The 20637-nt window shown below is 40.9% G+C and overlaps 1 protein-coding gene across 1 annotated transcript in view; it reads right to left on the reverse strand.

Annotated features, from left to right (window-relative positions):
• LOC121855574 (talin-2-like) overlaps window positions 1-12860 on the reverse strand; it is a 178305-nt gene extending 165445 nt beyond the window's left edge. Inside the window, exon 1 of the mRNA XM_042350580.1 lies at window positions 12813-12860. The gene's annotated coding sequence lies outside the window, so the exon portion shown is untranslated. The remainder of the gene's footprint in view (window positions 1-12812) is intronic.
• Between the last annotated feature and the right edge of the window lie 7777 nt (window positions 12861-20637).

Genomic DNA, 20637 nt, shown 5'->3' on the forward strand with positions numbered 1-20637 from the left:
ACAACCATGATTACTTCCATGATAAACTGAAAGTGCTGTGGTCAGCTGGCCCCCACTAAAGTAACAACCCACACAAACTGACCTAAAGCTATATCTGGTGAAGTATACAGAGCCAAAACCCTTACAACCATAGTTTTAAACACCCTCTTCCATTTACGGCGGTCATGTCTACAACCTTAGTCTTAAGGGTGAAGAACCCTGCACTGCAGCACTCGACAGAGAGGTGTGGCAGTAAAAACTACCCTGTAATAATATTGGTACTGTATTTGAAGAGGTGGCAAACAGCTCCTCTTTGTCACCCCAATTGTAATTTTTTTGTTTATTTTATTGGATCTTTATAATAAATACGATTAATGAACAAAGAAATACAGATCAGTAGTTGTATAAATCACTTTTTTTTTCTCCTTTACATCACTGTTTTCATGGTCAATATAATGAACTTTTCAAGAGACTTATGTTTTATCTACTGCCAAGGGGATGCCTAACAAGAGCGTTTTTATCTCATAATTTTTAATTGTTGATGTAATTGTGTAATTACTAACCTTGTTACACGCTTGACGACCTTGCTTGTTGAAGCGCAATACCGTAATAATAGTATAACAAGGGCATGGCTGTACAGCTGCTGGAGACATTTCATCTTACAAATACTGTTACTAATCAGGTAAGCAGATTTAAGATAACTTATTCAACTTTTTAACAGTCTTGTAAGTGAATGTTCATCTGAGAAGTGTTAAGTTGGCGAGTTTCTGGGCTAGAATTCTTAAAATGGATAGAGCCAAGATGCACTGGGAGGCCATCGTCACCAAACTTTATGCGACATTTATTAATAAACTTGGCACATTTAAAATAATTTATTCAACTTTTTAGTAGTTTTATTAGTGAGAAGGAGTCCATGTTTGTGGTCAGTACAATTTTAAGTCTGGCAGCAATGTTCATAAACAAATGCTCCTCCAGCATACCATCCACATGAGTAAGAGACCCATAATGCATTAGTGAAGGGAACAGGCTTACAAACCCTACCCTGCCCTTGGGCAGCTAAAACTAACGCTTGAAGGAACAACTCCCACCTATAGGTTCTTAGTGAAAGGGGGAAGGAGAGTATTTAAACCTCCAGCTATTAGACTCTTTATGACCAAATAGTCCTGAAGTGACAACATAGCAACTGCTAACTAAAATACTCACTGCTAAGGTCTCCTATAAGGGATGGACATACTGTACCAAACATCCAAACAGAAGACCCTTGACTGTCTTATAAGCTTAGTGAGGATTCTTGGGGACACTTTCATTTCAAGAGGAAGTACTGTACCTTCAACTATTAATAAGTTTTAGCTAAGAACTTCCAAGAAATGTTTATGAATAGGAATGAGCCAATGAGCATCCTTTAGGTCAAGAGAGGATGACCAATAGTCCCTCTTTAAGCTCGGTCTCATCTGCTTTACGGTGGTCATTCAAAGTCCAACATAAAAAATTCCTTTATTCATCCATTTAAGGTCAAGAATTACACAATGACCTTCAGAAAATTTTGAAATTGTGCAAAAATCACCAACTGAATTACAACTTTACTTAACATTTCAGCCACATAACCTTGCAGGATATCTGAATTCCAATGGTTTGGGACTGATTTGCCATTAGGCTTCCTCATCAGACACTTTAATCCTTGAAAATTTATTTAAATGTCTAAGGATCCCATCTCCAGAATCCTTTCAAATTAGTCAATCTGTCACCCACAGGAAAAAAAAATTCTTGTAAAATTTTAGTCCAGACGCTTCCCCTTTCTCCCATATGAGTACAGTATTGTATTAAAAACAGGAACCCAGTTTAACTTCTCATCAAATCTAGACATATCCTGTTGCTTCAAAACATGACTGATCAGGATCCAACACTTGTTTGGAGTTGACTGGACCCAATCAGTCATTATAACTCAACAGAGAAAACACAATCATGGAAGCTATTCACGTTCATATCTACAATGCCTTGCTTCTCCCTCTGAAGGGTTGACCAGAACAGAAGAACCTCCATGCCACACTATCACTAGACAGTACAGTACAATACCTACTTTGCCCTCTGTATCTCCTTTATTCCTAATGTAACACCAGGAAGAAACTCTCATTCCAGAAGAATTCAACTAAATACAGTAACAATTAGTTTCAATTTTGATAATTTTCTATTAATCTCTTGGGTCATTTCTATATTAGCAGCCCTCCAACTCAGAATCTGTTAAATGTCACTACCTATGACTGAATGCAGCAATCACTGCCTGTTCATCTGAAAACAGATAATGTCCCCAATTTAAATCCCGTAATTAGAAATATTATAATGGTACCTTCACTAATTCGATATTTTGATCGCTGTACAGTAATTCATTATTTGTTGGTGAATACGGTACTGTACAGTACTGACCTATACTGTACAGTACTGTAAAGTGTTATCAAACAAAATCATTTTATTCTCGCAGTCATGCCTCCCCAAAGAAAATCTTTCATTTAGAAACTCTTAAAAGTCCATAAAATTAACATGAAATAAAAACAAATATTTATTAAATACAATATAAAATACAAATGAAAAATCTGCTCATAATCTCCGCCTCAAGGCTGTTCGTCAACTGACCACCCACCCCCACCCCCACCCCCACCAGCTATCCACCACCTCCACCTACACCCACTTTTACCACTCCTTCAGCATTAAAACAACATGATGTAGTAACTGTATGAATACACAAAGGAAGTACAGTACATAGGTTGTAGATTGAGTGGTGGATTGAGAGGTGTGTGTTTTCTCTCCCTCTCACTGCAATTTCTTCACTCTCATATTGTTAAATATTGTCTAATTTCCCTTCTATAATGACACTCCTTTGCTGTTTCTTGATACAAGGTGCACATGACAAAGGTCTTTTTACACTCATTATGTGGTTAATTTGATGATGACACACCTCAGTGAAGTCGGTAAGACTCTGATTCTTGTTTACCACTGGTTGGTTATCACAAAGCACCATACACCCTCAAAATTCTACACCTCATCATTTCAGACTTTGGTTTGTTGTGGACATTTTAAGACTAATGAATAAACACGTATAATTTAAAGCAAGTCTGAAACCTTGAACAGGTTATCTCTCCTACGCCATATTTTGTACAATTTATTCTTTATTTGTGGTTGGGAAACAATATTAAGTGCTCTTGCAATGACTTCCAATGGTAGTTTTGTGTGCTGTGTAGTTCTAACAGAAGCATCTCAACATTTCAGAAAAGCTGAATATAATAGACACAATTGTCAGTAGAGTAAGTAACAAAGTGCTTCAACATGAATATTATGACATTACAAAAGGAAAAAATGAAACCAAGGAAACTTATGTCAGCAGAAAAGTAAGTCAAATTTCCTCTACATGGAAATGTGTGATCAGAAAAGTACAGAGAGTTGTGAAGTGCAGTGTTAATATACTGTACCAGACAGTTGATGGTGTTCAGTGCAAGATGTGGAACTTATAGGTGCTGCCATATGCTTGACCAAGCACTAAGGTAAAAAAATAAGATCAGATTGGTGGATTTCAACTTATTTTCAATTTATTTGTATCATTATTTTGTCATTAAATAATATAAGTAAGAAAACAATAGCTGGTTACTTGTGCATGGGGCAAAACTATATGTGATTACTACCCTTGTTTAAGTTCCTGGGAGGTAGTCCCAGAATGCCTGTATAGTACAGTACTACTGTACTTACCTTTTTGGAGTGAACTTTCCCCTTGATTAGTCTAATATTTTCAGGGATTACTAGAAAGTACAGTAATGCCTTGTGATGGTTTGCTCCTAATCACTTCTTAATCTATTATGATATCCTTCAACATTAAAATATTTACCAGGAAACATTACCTCTAGCATTATAGTTACAGTAAGGTCCCACTTAACAACCAACATGTGTCATTGAAAATTGTTCTTTAAGTGAATTCTTGCTAAATGGGACCCATTTCCCTATAGTACCCCATGTTAAAAGCGGAGATTCATTCCAGCGCAAAAATTTCAAACCAAAAGCCCATGTTGTAAACTGGGGTGTGCTCCAGCCCAAAGAATTTATTTACCCCACAACCTAACAATATCAAACCTGAATAATGATATGATAGTGGAAACTGTATACAGTCTGCAGTCAACAAAGTAGAAGCAGAAAACAAGTCTATGAGAGCACCAGTCATGCTCCCCTCCCTCACTGATAAAGCATGACTTTTGTCTGCTACCAACACCACTGCTTCCTCTCTAATGTGTAATAGATATCTTTACAATAAATATAATTTTGTTTGTTTTCTTCATTACTTCAGGTTTTGGTAATATTTCATTTGATCCTGTCAGAGCACGATAGATAAAACACTGAGTAAATTTGGGCAATGAAAATCTCTACCACTTCCGACAACATATACCTGTAACTTAATATAATTTTTTACAGTAACTGTGCTCAGTGTAACCATGGAGGTTTGTGATGCAGTACTATGGTGCTCAGTTGCTTTAATACAGTACAGTACAGTACAGTACAGTACAGTACAGTACAACATGTACTGCATTATGATTTTGGGGACTATTTGAGTGAAAACCCCCCCAGTTTGACTGACTCCTGGATCATAACCCCATATATGACACCATGTTAAAACAAGTTTAGTATGCGATCATTCATTTAACGAATGAGTTTTCGGGAATGCAACCCGATCATATATCAAGGGATGTCTGCAATGAGGTTCAACAGTTGTTACAGCCAACTTTACACATGACTGATCATTGCCAAGTGTTAGTTTTCGCTAATAACGCAGTATAGTGCTGTACACTATACTGTATATAAAACATGAATACTAAAATCTGAAGATAATAAACCTTCAGTTGACAAAAAATGACTGAACTAGACATTCTTCTTTCTTCAATAACTCTGTATTCTAGTGCTTTTTTGATGTAGAAAGGAACTGGGCTAACTGTTTTAGAATAACTATGAACTGGGTGATCCTATTGGTAGAGCACCATCAACAAAAGGTCCAACCACATTGCCACCTCTGCTTATGAGCAGTGAGCCACCAAAGTGAGCAAGAACTGACTGGGCAAAAGAAAATCTTGGGACATCAAACAACAATCCAAAAAGCTCAAGATTTACTGGATAAAAAGTGGATTATGAAGACTTTGTATGAAGGGAGGTGAAAAGGTTGCAGTGGTATATTCTAAGTACAGTAATACGTAGTGCAATAAGATGTACAAATTCAAATAACATTAATGGAGAAAAATACTGTATGTCACTTTATACAATACAGTACTGTACAGTATGTGTAGGAGGTGAATTACATGAGAGGTATTGATATTCTTGTAAAGCAGAAGTTGGGTTGTAATGTAAAGTGTCAGATAGAATTATATTAGTCAAATTTATCCCATTCACTGTAGCTCTAATGTGACTGGGCAACACTCTGCTGTTCAGTAAATTTTTTTTTTAATTTTAAAAGAAATTATTTGCCTCTTGAAGCCAAAAAATTACTTTTCTATTTTATGATAACATCGTTTGGGTGACAGTTAATTACCACGATAGGTACACTCATATTACTAATTACTGTTTACTAACTGTCCTAAAGAGATACCACATACAGTAAGCCCACAGTAGATGGGTCAATGTTATACACATGGACTTGGTGATAATTCACGTTCATACATCAACAAATGACAGTGAAGAAGAGGGTAGGGGTATAGATTTTTTTATTTTTTTTTTAAATATAAAGAAATCGAGATCACTGAATATTCAATTATAATAATGAGTGATTTTAAAGTAAAAAGTGGAAAGGGGAAAGGAGAACCAGAAGTAGGATCACATGGAATGGGTAAGAGAAATGAAAGAGAAGAAAGTTCAGTTGACTTTTGTAAAGAAAAAAAGATCATTTCGGTATAAATTCAGCTTCAGCCTCACCCAGGACACCTTTACACAGAATATCACTCCAACAAAGTGAAAAGATTGTTAAGAATAAAAAAAAACAGGACATCCCTAGAGATACAAAAACTCAAGTCATGAAGATCAGCATTAACAGAATCCGAAAACCATGGAACAAGTTTTGAAATATATATGAAAAAATTTTATGTTAATGGAAAGTCTTCTGGAATTTCTGATGTTAAAAAAAAAAGATAAATCTTGCTAATCTCCAATACCAATACTGTACAAAACAGTATTTCACTAAACACAAAATAAAATCATAATACGTACTGTATAGAGTAATCCCGTGAATTTCACTGCTTTTTTTTTATCGCGGTTTTGACCATTCGTGTTTTTTACTAAAAACAGTTTTATTTGGACAAGCTCAGAGGTGGTATGACCTATGGCTCGAGATGTGGTGAAGACTGACAATTCATTTGTGTCTTTTGTCAGAATACAAGTCTTCAAGTGGAGGAAGAGGACTGGCTGGCTGGCGTGACTGCGTGAGGGTGGGCAGACGCCAAGACAGCAGGGAGAGGCTGGCAATGAGGGTGTTGCTGACCTCAGTGAAATATAAAGTTTTTTTATTTATTTGTAAATAAATTTTTTTGGTATACAACAGTGTTTAAATTTTTCCATTATTATACTACAATATGATTAGTTTCAAATATTGATGTTAGTAAATGCAGGTACAGTGCATCAGTGATCAGTGTGACCACTGGGCCGTGAGTGAAGAGCATGGCGTGGTAAAGTGCATGACCTACCTGAGCTGTTTGGTGGCCACAGGTACAGTGATTCCTAAAAGATTATTCGCAGTTTTGGCTTTTCGCAGGGGTTTCAGGAACGTAATTCCCGCGAAAAACACGGGATTACTGTATAAAGATTTTAAGTTGGAAAAGATTTTAATCTGGAGGTCTTTAATGTTGACAAGACAAGCCTGTTCTGGAAGAGGATGCCAGCAGGAACCTTCCTCTCTAAAGAAAGAAAGGACTGTTCCAGGGTATACACTCCTCACCATTGCCTTATGCGCGAGGTGGCCGACGAGAAATTATCTTTGCTGAAGTGTCTCACACCCTTCCACGCCAGCCAGCTGGGGTTGAGGCAGGCAGTGTACATCTGGCAGCGAAGGGAGACTCAAGGACAAGTCAGCCAGCAATCAAAACGTTCACCAGTTGCCCGCGTAAATTTTGGGAACAAAGATTTTATGAGTTTTACCCCCCCCCCCCGACATTGCCCCTATTTATTGCCACAATGCCTGTTGTCTCTTTGCTTTTTTTACCACAATGGGCATGAGGAAAGATTTAACAAAAGAGCAGATAGTGTCAAATATTAGTCTGCATAAGGGCAAGAAACCTGCAAAGGAAATCAAGAATTGTTGGTGTGAGTGAACTATCAGTTCAGATTTGGATTAAACGATTACGAGATGACGGCGGGTTGGCAATACCAGTGCACAGCGGACGGCCAGCGAAGGCTTGAAAAGCTTCCCACCACACGTTAACTGTTCTTCAGAGGAAACTTGATGCAAATCCACGTCTGTCAGCACGCGAATTGAAAGAAAAAACCCTGTACTTCTAGGTGATGTTTCTGCAAAGGACCGTTCACCGCCGCATCCATGACGACCTGCAGTTTCGCAGCCACCGCGCAAGCAAGAAGCCACTCCTCACCCTTGTTCAGAGGCAGCGTTGGGTTGCTTTTGCAAAGGCTAACGCTCAGAGGGATACGACCAAGTGGCAACACGTGCTGTGGAGTGACGAGGCAACGTCTTCCGTTACTGGAAGTCATACTTTTAATGTGTACAGGCGCCCCGGGAGTGATTCGCTTGAACCCAAGTTCACTTTTAGCACAGTTAAGCATCGTGAGACACTAATGGTGTGGGGTTGCTTCTCGTACTTTGGAACTGGTGATCTTGTTGTGCGACCTAAGAATGTGATGATGAACCAATTTAACTACTTGGAGCTGCTTTGTGATTATTTGCCCGGGTCTTTTGAAAAATGCCGCGCTGATGTGTTTATGCAGGATAGTACCCCATGTCACACAGCAAAATCTGTAATACAATGGCTTGTTGACTGTCAGGTAGACTTCATGAGTGATTGGCCAAGCAATTTGCTTGACCTTAACTCGGTAGAAAATAAGTGGAGCATTATTATGCTTCGTTTCCAAGGCAAGGACACAAGTATCGTCCCCAAGCTGGAGGCAGCCATTTGTGAGAAATGGAATAATTTAGACCCACAAATAATCCACAACTTGGTAGAGTCAGTTCCTTCACGCCTACAGGAGTGTATCAAGAGAAAAGGGAGGCCTATAGACTACCGGAAGTTTGTTAACTTCTCAGATTAATTTTGTATTAATATTTCATCTTGTTGTTTATGTCCGTCACGACCCCGCGCATAATGCAATGGCAAGGAGTGTAGAGCAGCCAAGGATAGACCCGTTTTTCTCTTCTCTGAAAAATCATCAGAAGACTATCTAAGTGGTGAAGCCCATACAGTATTTGTCTACAGATTGGAGAACCTATGCACTCTGACGGGAATAAGCAAGCATCATCTGCCAGTCTTATGGAGGGTAAACTGCCACGGTACATATATCATGTACTGTAAGTCAGAGCCATGGCACAGGTGGGAGCCATAAAACAAGTGGAAGTCACAACAAACAAGTCAGCAATATTTTAGGAGCCATTAAGCGTTCCTTTGAGCAAAATGATATTAGAACAACCACTCAGTTTTATGAAATGCTCATACGTACAGCTTTATACTGCACAAGCATGGAGATGACACTTAACAGAAAGACACAGTACAATATGTGGTATTCAACCAGAAGGAATGTGTTGGCAACACTCGAGTGGTAAACTGCTTATAAATATCCTCAAAAGCCAGAATAATCGGTGCAGAATGTTTCCGTGTTCAAGAGATTTCTGGGTACTAAGAGAAATTCTTATCCCAGAAAAAATGCACATTTACGGAATTTTTCCAGGCATTGGTGAATGTTTTTGAGTCTAAACTAACCGTTTGGCACAGAGCACCGTTGTTATGGAACTGCATTAATTTATACAAACACTACTATACAGTACAGTATACAGTACTGTATTGTACAGTATAGTCTGCATTTACGCGATCAATTGAACCAGTGGAGGTCCGCGTAAAATGAGAAATGCGTAAACGAAATAACAGAACCTACGGGATTAATTGAAATAGAGACTGGGCCAACCCCCAAACTCCACTTTTTCCGACACAATACGTACCTTGTAGTAAAAATAACATCTTAATTTTATGATGGTATGCACACACATTTAATATTTAAGAGAAATATCAATAATATTAGGTTTTTTAACATTTACGTTAGTAGAAAAGATGGGTCAGCACACATGGATGGCGGCTGGTTCCGAGGCAGAGGGCAGATTAGTTGCCCTCCGGTGAATCACTTTCACTACTCGCAGAGGTTTGCAGGGCCTCCCAGACAAACCCCTCAAAGTCCATATCCTCACTGTCACTATCACTGACTTGGGCTGGTGGTTGTGGTGGGTTGCGGGTGAAAAAGTCCTTAATACTACGTAGACGACTAGCATTGATGTTGTCGAGATAGATCTGGATATACGGCTCCATAACTTTCGTCAGATGGTTATTAGACTCTTCATACCGATGCTTGTCTGGGTTGTTGTCAAGGATGAGCTTAATTTTTTCCCCCAACTCGATGATTTCCTTCACACAATCATGGCTTGGTCCAGGTAATTCAAGGTTTTTCTCGGGTGGTGGGGGTCCAGTGAAAGGCATTGTGAGGGGAATAGCAGGCACAAGAGAGAAATGTATATGCGGACTGAGAACAACGAGACTGGCCCGGCTAGGTCAGCGACTTCTACCCTCTGGTGGCAGGGCACGTCATGTTACATTAGACCAATCACAGCTAGCGGCGGAGGGAATGCGTGGGTGGTAAGGATGCGTGGCCCAATTACAGTCTGATACGTCATATGACGTCAGTGATAACGTAAGAGTGGCCTAATGGGCACCCCTCACCGCACCGCTTCCCGCGTATGGTGAAGAATGGACCGCGTGAGTAAAAAATGGCGCGGCGCGTCTGGACCTCGCCGCGTAAATGACCAAATTTACCACGTAATTAAAACATTTCATTCCGGCAAGGCACCGCGTAAATGACCAAACGCGTAAACAAAAACCGCGTAAATCCAGACTATAGTGTAAATGGTAAATTTGCATTTTCAACCAGTATGGCTCTTGGGGGTAAGCAACGTGTTTTTCTGGTAATTTTTTATGCATTTTATTAGATTTTGATATTGATTTTTGTCAGAATCACTCATTTCTAACCTGACCTAACCTTCGGGTGCAAATTGGTTGAAAATGCAACAATACCTTGTAAATAAACAAAATATACTATTGTATACACTATACTGTACTGTACTCATCAGATGCTGTTGCCTTAAGCTTGTGATGGAGGCAGGCAAAATGTTGATATGATGATACAGGATGACCTGCCTTTGACCTGGACCATCTCCTGTAGCAGGTGTTGCTAACTGTCACTCTCCTCTCAATCCATGAAAGAGGGATTGTACACAAGTTATATAGAGTACTGTACATACACCTCTACACACCAGCCTACAATAGACATAGACTATTCACTTTGCTATGTACTGTACATACAGTACTTTGGTATTATTTTACTTTAGGACATAGCATGCCTGAATGTTATAGACTACTAAAACATTTAGATCTCCTTATGCTGAGCATTATGAACCCCATATATACCAGGCGGAAATGGATAATAACGACACAATTGAATTTAATTGCTTTTACAGTTTTCAGTCTTCGTCTTTGCGAGGCGATGTTATTGGCGCATCACGCATGAGCAATATTGACTGACGTCATCCAGTCGTGACCAATGATATATCAATATCATCACGCAAAATTTTTTCGACCAATCACATTTGATTTTTTCCAAAGGAAGCATCCTGGGTACGATTTTAGACCAGTCTCACAATGGCCATATGATTAATTTAAGTTTATTGCCGAGTTTTACAAGAAAGACGACCATTCTATCCAATTCTTACGTATCCCTGGTCCTTCCAGAGGTTAGGGGAGTTACTGGGTTAGTTAGTTAGATTTAGATTAGATGAATAATTTTCGTTTTCTCCCCCACCCAAAAACCCTGATTTCCCAGGCTCTCCCCCATTATTGTTGGGGGGGGGGGGACGAACAACTTCCGTCAAAAATGAAGGTCAGATTCGTTTAAAACACACTGGAAAAACATATTGGTCAACCCTTAGGGACTCATGTCCTAAAGTAAAAATTTATCAGTACTTTGACACTTACTGTATGTACGATTATGTATCTGTACAGTAATCAATGTTCATGTCTTAACACTGTTTCAATGGTATTCTTGCATGGTTGTATCCTGGCATAGTAATGTACAGCACTGCACAAAGAGATTCTATGTGAAAACAGAAGCAAACAAGCTTTTATAATGGCAGCAGACAATGAACTAGGAGGGCATCATGATGCTAGAGTTTCAGGAGATAAGCTGTGAGATATATCAGCCAATCATAGAAATCCTATAGTCACATGACAGGAGTAGCCAATCATAATGCACAAGCACTCTGAGCCTATAACCTAAGTTCCCCATGCAGCTCGCCCACCGGTACACTCAACATGCACTGGGCGCATGATTCAATCTTTCGTTAATTCATTTGAATGTCTGGAATGAAGAATTTTTTTTAATTTCTTGGATTTTTTTTTTCTGGGTACTGGAGTTCTGGGGGTCGAAGATTCCAACTCTTGGGTATATTATTGTACAGTATGTCATTTATTTGCACTAAAACAGGGAATATTACCAACTAATAGTTTACTCATTATAATATGACTCACTAGATTCAACATGTTAATAAAATTTTATGAAAAAGCCTTTTTTAATTTCAACCATAACGTTGTGTTTGACATTCCTTCTAATACACTATTTCTGAAGGTGTAAACACTAATAACTAAGAGTAAGTAAATAATGAGAAGTGACAGTACACTTGAGACTAAACAATACATTGTACCACTTAACCCGAAGATAATGTTCGTCCATTATTCTTAAGGAAGATGATACTGTATAAGTCATGGAACAACCAGCAATACAGTGTTGCAGTACAGTACTAGTGAATGATTTTGTAACACAAATGAACTAATTAAACCTACCCTAACCCCGGTAACATAACCTAGGAATATATTTCACTCAAGTTAGTTTAGGTAAGTTGGGTTACCTGAGAGATTAGTTTAATTACCATAGCTGTATTTTTTTTAACAAACTTTACAACAAATTAGTATCTGTATTAATCGCCAGCAAGATGGATTAGTATTAAAATTAATAAAGTTAACAGCAAAATCTACAGTTTGTATTCAACGCAAACGCTGTACATTATATATTATACATGTCAGACACATACAAAACCCGGACATGGTATTGCCATGCCTTGTCAATAACAGGTCTTCTAAAGCAATAAAAAACACAGAAGCCTTAAAAATCTCGGCTGCCAAACTATATGACGACAAACTACCATTAATATACAGTGTCCTGGGAGTAGTGGAGACTATACTGCATTTACAGTGATAAAAATTTTTGAGAAAAGTTTTGAGGGCCAGGAAATGCCTATGTGGTCGTAACAATATGTGGTTGTTGCCTTGAAGGTGTGGCAGTGTGGGTGTAATAAGTTGTGTCAAGATAGATAGTGGCACCCTGTTTCTCTCATCTCCACAACACCTGCCATATCAAACTTACTTTATATATACTTTTTATTTCACACCAAACAGTAGCTCCTGACGATATATTTCTATAAATGCATATAAACGCTATCTATCTAAATGACTGACTACCTCTCAATTAACAATAAGAAGCTCTAATAAAGTGTTTTCCCTCACCGTGAGACGAGGAGCTGTGGCACTCCCTCCCTCGCTGTCTTGTTGATACACTCATTCATCCAAGCATATACAAAATCTCTCATTTAATTTTTATCTCTACTCAACTGCTTATGTATGTAAGTGTTTAAAGGATCATTTGAGTTTTACGGTCATTGTTAGCAAGATGTATAAAGTGAAGTTCATGTCAAAGATATATATTCAAACGCATTTTTCATAGAAAATTTTAATGGCTGACTCAGCTACTTTTTTATACTGCATCTTAAAATGTTTTACGGATTAATAAATTAGTTGCATTTAGAATTTTTTTATCCACAATTTATAATGCAGGTTCATGTAAATTTTAGAGCCATCACATACTTAGTCAATACCGAGGGTGAGGAACAACTACATGACTGACCGTCCAAGCGGCTAACAGGCCGATAAGTGGCGAAGAGGATAAAGCTTGACACAACTGCTGCAGGTACAGGGTGTAAAGCCACATGTCGTATAACGTATTGGTGATATTGACAATATATACCTTCAACTTTCCTAGGCATTTGAAAGTTTACCAAACATAAGGATAGGAATTAAATTGAGAGAATAGAGATTTTAGGGGAACGTGATAAACTCGTAACATGAATATGATACTTTCTTGATGATCGTCAACCACGTGCCTTTTTTTTTTAGTTTAACAAATTTATTCACAAAGCTTGTAGCACAATTTGCCTATTCTGAGTAATTCAGTCAGGTCTTGACACTGAGGGTGGTATCACTTCTCACTGCCATGCAGGACAGAGGTTCGTACACAAAGAAATACATCATATTCATTTGCAGTATATATAGGTCAGTGGTTCACATACATTGGACGTCATATTCTAATTGAAGACTAATCAGTGTGGACTAGCAAATTTGGGATAAACAGCAAGAATGTCCTCAAGCACCCCCGATTCAATGTTTTAATTACAAAGTTCATGATACAATAAACCAGGTGGCCTGAAGTTTCTGACAGTGTCACATTCAATAATATAGTGTTCAAGTGTATGCTTTAAAGGTTTATCACAAAGTTTACATGCTGAGTGTTCCGGTATGGGTACAGCATTACTAACCTGCCAGATGTGTCTGTATCCTAGCCTAATTCTGGCCACGACTACATCACATTGTCTGGTTCTGTCCTTATGCTGGCCATACCGGTACCTCTTGTTACAAAATTTGTCATATTTACTAATGCTACAACTGCCAGGTCTCTCTGCATTTCTCACTTCTTCTAGATCAGAGTTCATGATTCTGACTTGAATGTTTTTAAGTACAACATTGGACAGGCCAAGGTCACGGTCAACATTTTCTGTCTCACATGCCTCATTGGCCAGTCTATCAGCACGGTCATGATACCTGATTCCAACATGGGACGGGATCCACACAAATTCGATACGAAAGTTGTTCTCATTAGCAGTTATTACATTCCTTTTAATATCACATATAACTTTAGACATAGAGCCTGATGGGCTGTTCAGTGATTTCAAAACACTTTGAGAGTCACAGAATATCACCCCACCTCCATTTTCTTTGAGGTAGTCTGTGGCTAAGTAGATTCCAGTTAGTTCAGTTTGTGTTGTGCTGGCCCAGTTGTTCAGCCTTTGCTTGTTTGACACCATCATCTCTTTTTCTTTATATATCACAATTGCACAGCCTGTTCTACCTGTGTTTGTCTGCACAGAACCATCAGTAAAAGCATAACATTCACTTGATTTAATACTCTCTATGTGTCTGTTAATAGTTTCTAGTGTGACACATCTCCCCACATCGGTGTTTAACATTTGCTTACTACCAACAGGAGTGTAATTAATAGGAACTGATATATCCAGCCAAGGAGGAATGGCATTAACGGGTTCGTCTGGGGTGATTGGGACATTCATTAACCACGAGCGGTGATCACGGCACAAAATCGTCGTGTGTACCAGTGCCAGGCGTTGTGCCGCAAGAGAGTGCATTTGGACCGATGTTTCGTTTAGTTCATGAATGATTGAAGAAGATAAGTTATTACTGTTCACAACATCTGACTCCACATCACCACATCAACAGCCAGTCCCTCACTTCCTCCTTCCTTTCCCCAGACACTTTAGCTGTTCTACAGTTAATGACATTTTTAGTGTACAAGTGAAACCCAGCCCATCATCCTCCCCTCTGTCGGTCCGTCACAACACCATTATTTAACATGTTAACCTCACTGTGAAGCCCAGAGTACAGTGACACAGTGAGAAAGCTTTACTGTGAAGCCCAGAGTACAGTGACACAGTGAGGAAGCTTTACTGTGAAGCTCAGGGTACAGTGACACAGTGAGGAAGCTTTACTGTGAAGCTCAGAGTACAGTGACACGGTGAAGAAGCTTTGCTGCGAAGCCCAGAGTACAGTGACACGGTGAGGAAGCTTTACTGTGAAGCCTAGAGTACACTGACACGGTGAGATAAAACTGGAAATAAATTCCCACGATACTGTGAAGTAGGAAGAATCTGGTGTAGTCACTTGAAGGAAAATGTTATCAGGACCAGAGGTTGAATATTAAACACATATGAGTGGTGCTGCTGTAAGATGAGGGTGGGTGAGAGGGGTTAAGGGTGGGTGAGAGGGGTTAAGGGTGGGTGAGAGGGGTTAAGGGTGAGAGGGTGAGAGGGGTTAAGGGTGGGTGAGAGGGGTTAAGGGTAGGGTGAGAGGGGTTAAGGATGGGTGAGAGGGGTTAAGGGTGGGTGAGAGGGGAAGGATGGGAGAGGGGTTAAGGGTGGGTGAGAGGGGTTAAGGGTGGGTGAAAGGGGTTAAGGGCGGGGTGAGAGGGGTTAAGGGTGGGTGAGAGGGGTTAAGGGTGGGTGAGAGGGGTTAAGGGTGGGTGAGAGGGGAGGTGGTGAGAGGGCTAAGGGTGAGTGAGAGGGGTTAAGGGTGGGTGGAAGGGGGTTAAGGGTGGGTGAGAGGGGCTAAGGGTGGGTGAGAGGGGTTAAAGGTGGATGAGAGGGGTTATGATGGGGTAACACAAGTTGTAAAACGACATGAATAATATCCCACAGTATTTATTATTTACGCGGCCATTATGAATATATATTTTTTACTTGGTTAATTGTATGTTTAATTGTTTATCCTGGTAAGACGTCTTAAAGTATGTGCTAAAAGTTTCTTGATTCTGCTGGTGTATACATCATCTGTACTGCTACACGAGAAGTTAAACTGAGGCAGTGTAACATGAGTTGTTTTTTTTAAGTATGTGTCAATGTGAGTGCAGAAGTTTATAAAATGTTGTCAGCAGAAGTGGATGGATTCATGTCGACGTTTTAAATTGAAGTGGCAGTAAAGTTCCCTCAAATCTTCTGACAGATGTAGCTTAATGTTAGTGTGTGTGTGTGTGTGTGTGTGTGTGTGTGTGTGTGTGTGTGTGTGTGTGTGTGTGTGTGTGTGTGTGTGTGTGTGTGTGTGTGTGTGTGTGTGTGTGTGTCTGGGATATTGAAGGCTTGAGAGAGGAGGAGAGTGTGAGACAAATAGAAACACCACAGTAATCAGAAGAGCCAACAGAGAAGAGACAGTCATGGTGTATGTCTGGTTATGTTGTGAGGGCTATATCTTGTGTTTATTTTGTCGCCAGGGCAGTTTGGGACACGTCTTGGTCCAGCACTAGGACATGTGTATAGTGTAACAGCAGGACATGTGTATAGTGTAACAGCAGGACATGTGTGTAGTGTAACAGCAGGACACGTGTACACCCACAATTCACCCAGCTGTGAATGCACCTAACTTTACAGATGGGGAAGTGAAGGCAGCCAAGTACAGTGACGGCCACAGAACCCGCTTTCATGTCTGTATTATAATCGATTTATGTGTTATAACAGTCGTATATTTACCTAATTTACTTAACAACCACAACAACTATTGGTGTCGAAGATGTATGGCCTTGTTTCATACAATATAGTCTTGTCCATGGCTATTTTAAGGCTATTTACCCCTGACATGAACCTTGTCTAAAGTCTAACATAGCCTCTTCACTCGTCAAGACCACAAACCAGGTAGTTCTCTCTCTTCGTGTGTTCCATGACCTGGTATCTGAGGAATGGATCTTGGATGAGGTCACAGATGTCACCTCCTTTTAGTAAGTGAGGACAAATTCAACCTAATCTGTCTTATCGTCATTCACTTCTCCGGTGATAAGAACTTGTTATCTGGATGACTATGAAGATCTACTATGCCCCCCCCCCTTGATCCCCCCCTTCCTCCTTTCCTCCCTCTTTCACTCCTTCCCCTCCCTCCCACACTTCCTTCCCTCATTCCTACGTGGGAAGCAGGAAAGGGACATGTGATGAAAACAGTAAGACCTACGAGGAACTACTACCAGCTGGCTACAACCTACGAGGAACTACTACCAGCTGGCTACAACCTACGAGGAACTACTACCAGTTGGCTACAACCTACGAGGAACTACTACCAGCTGGCTACAACCTACGAGGAACTACTACCAGCTGGCTACAACCTATGAGGAACTACTACCAGCTGGCTTTAACCTACGAGGAATTACTACCAGCTGCTACAACCTACGAGGAACTACTACCAGCTGGCTGTGGAACCTGCGAGGAACATTTACCAGCTGGCTGCTAACCTGAGAGGAACTACTACCAGCTGGCTACAACCTACGAGGAACTACTACCAGCTGGCTACAACCTACCGAGGAACTACTACCAGCTGGCTACAACCTGCGAGGAACCACTAGCTGGCTACAACCTACGAAACTACGTACCAGCTGGCTACAAATGGAGACTACGAGAAACTACGGGTACAGCGGAACAACAAAAACAGGGTTATGGTGTGGTGGTAGCTGTGGTGGTGGTTGTGGTAGCTGTGGTGGTGGTTGTGGTAGCTATGGTGGTGGTGGTTGTGGATTATGGTGGGGTGTGGTAGCTGTGGGGATGTATGATGTTATGGTGGTGGTGTGGTAGTTATGGTGGTGGTGGTGTGGTAGTTATGGTGGTGATGTGCAGTTATGGTGGTGGTGGGTGGTAGTTATGGTGTTGGTGTGGTAAATGTAGGTGGTGTGGTAGTATGGGGTGGTGTGTAGTTATGGTGGTGATGTGGTAGTTATGGTGGTGGTGGTGTGGTATTTATGGTGGTGGTGTGGTAGTTTGGTGGGGGTGTGGTAGTTATGGTGGTGGTGTGGGTAGTTATGGTGGTGGCAGGGTAGTTATGGCGGTGGTGTGGTAGCTGTGGTGGATGTGCGGCAGTAATGGTGGTAGTGTGGTAGTTATGGTGGTGGTGTGGTAGTTGTGGTGGATGTGCGGCAGTAATGGTGGTAGTGTGGTAGTTATGGTGGTGGTTGTGGTAGCTATGTTGGTGGTGTGATAGCTGTAGTGAATGTATGGTAGTTATTTCCCTGATTTAACCAGACTAACCTAATGGCCATCCCAACTATAGAGGTGGTCAACTGGCCATGCCGAGGGAAGAAGGCCAGTGGCTTGTGTATAGGATCCCTCCATTGTTTCTTGATAGTCTAAACATGAGGGTATATTTTGAAGCCAAGTTCTATTGGACCAAAGGTTTCCATGCCTGTGTTCAGTGACTCAGATGTGGACGTACAGATTATTTTTTTTTATCTGTTCAGGTGTTTGTAGGTACGTCTTATAGTTGTTAAAATATTCATTGTTTGTTTATTTTTCACTGCTGCTCTCATTTGTTGCCCTGACGTAGACGATTGGTTTATCACGGAGCCTAGTTGTCTTATCAAGTCTCCATCAAAAACGTGTTATCAGAAATAGATGCGATTGGGGTTGTTATATGCCACATGCAGAGTCTTATATTTTGTTGTGTTAAAAAGCCTTTGCCATTCCTGCGACTATTTGAACAGCTCATGTATATATTTTTGCACCATCTTGAATTGCCTGCCACCTTCCCAGATATCTACCTCGTGTTGACAAACTTGATAACGTGGCTTGGTATATTTTCTTCTATGTCGTTAATGTAAATCACAGCGTGGGTCCAAGCATTGGTTCTTGCGGTACTCCACTGAGAAGAACCTTTGTTGCTTGCCAGTGATGACATCTTCCTGCACTCATAAGACAATTAAGTCGTGTATGTAAAACTTTTATCAGATGTCTTATAAAAAATCCACATACATCACATCCACTTGTAGACCTTGATCCACTTAAGTGTATTACAGTTTTCAGGCAACATTTCTCAAAATTATCTCCAACAGTTTGCTTATTATGTAATGTTAGGTTGAGAGGCCAATATATAGTGCTTTCTAATCCCCTTTCTGTTTACTGGGGTAACCTAACCTAACCTAACCTATCCTCACCTCACCTCACCTAACCTAACCTTTGTCTGTGCTCCGTCTACTACAGGTGATTTCAATTCTTTCAGGCTGGACTATTTTCCTTTTGATTACGTCGTCTGTGATTGCTCTCTCTCTCTCTCTCTCTCTCTCTCTCTCTCTCTCTCTCTCTCTCTCTCTCTCTCTCTCTCTCTCTCTCTCTCCTAGGTGCTGTCATGTTATCCAGCGTCTTTCTGGGGGGAGTACTGAGACATCTGATGGTGGTGTAGGTGTGGTGGTGGTGGTGTAGCTGTGGTAGTGGTGGTGTGATAGCTGTGGTAGTGGTGTGGTAACTGTGGCAGTGGTGTGGTAGGTGGTGGTAGTGGTAGGTGTAGAGGCGTGGTAATGGTGTGATATTTTTTGTAGTAGTGTGGTAGGTGTGGTGGTGGTGATTTGGTTGTGGTGGTGGTGTGGTAGGTGTGGTGATGGTGTGGTAGCTGTGGTAGTGGTGTGGTAACTATGGTAGCGGTGTGGTAGCTGTGTTATCAATGTGGTAGCTGTGGTAGTGATGGTGGTGGTGGTGGTGTGGTAGTGGTGTGGAAGCTGTGGTGCTGATGTGGTAGTGGTGTGGTAGAGTGGCACATTGATCCTGGCCGCCAGACAGCCGCCGCCGCCGCCGCCAGCCAGCCACACCCAAACTGCCACATGTCTTACAACTTTCGCCAATAAAAATGTATTAGGACAAACCTGCGTCAATATCCTTCTGGTTTTTGGTCGAGTCACCCTCGGCTGGGCCTCAATGGCAGAACCACTCTCATGGAAAAACAAAACAGTTCTTCTATTCATTACGCAGATGCATATAGAGGGGAGACTTGGAGGGGAATGTACGGAGAGGAAAGGGAGGCGAGGGTGAACGGCCGCCTCATGCTGGGGGTGGGGAGGGGAGAGATAATGGAAGGAGGAAGGAGGCATCAGGGGAAGAATTATGGCGCAGGCAAGGAGAAGAGGAAGACGACTCAGCACTGCTTCGGCTGCTGCTGATCAATGAAAGGGGTGGCCACGGCTCCTGATTGGTCGCCGCTTGATCCCCTCCAGCTCAGTCATTGGCCACTGGAGGGGGGAAGACAAGAAAATGGCGCCGTCACGGCTCAAGACCGGCGTGTGAGGCTATGGAAATGTACTTTTGATTCAATAACAGAGGGTGTGTGTATGTATGCCCAAGCGGCTGCCTCCACACACCTACCATGATGAGCCACATGTCTAGTTAACAGATAAAACTGACAAGTGACTGCACATATGACCTGCATGGATCTTGGGCAAGTGACATTCTTCAAGTGTAATGACGGAGGAATTGGCGGGCGAGGTGAGAGGTGTTAACAAGGACTGACGTATTGGTAGTCATGGTGTATCAAGCATTATCACACACACACACACACACACACACACACACACACACACTGCTAATATAGATGCAAGTATCCTGAATAATAACGACTCGAATATCACAACACAACCATCTGCATTATTTTTCGCCATGATTATTGTGTTGTAAGGTTATGAAAAGACAAAATTGCT

Source organism: Homarus americanus, unplaced genomic scaffold (genome assembly GCF_018991925.1).
Source record: "Homarus americanus isolate GMGI-L3 unplaced genomic scaffold, GMGI_Hamer_2.0 scaffold48406, whole genome shotgun sequence".
In the NCBI taxonomy this organism is placed as follows: domain Eukaryota; kingdom Metazoa; phylum Arthropoda; class Malacostraca; order Decapoda; family Nephropidae; genus Homarus; species Homarus americanus.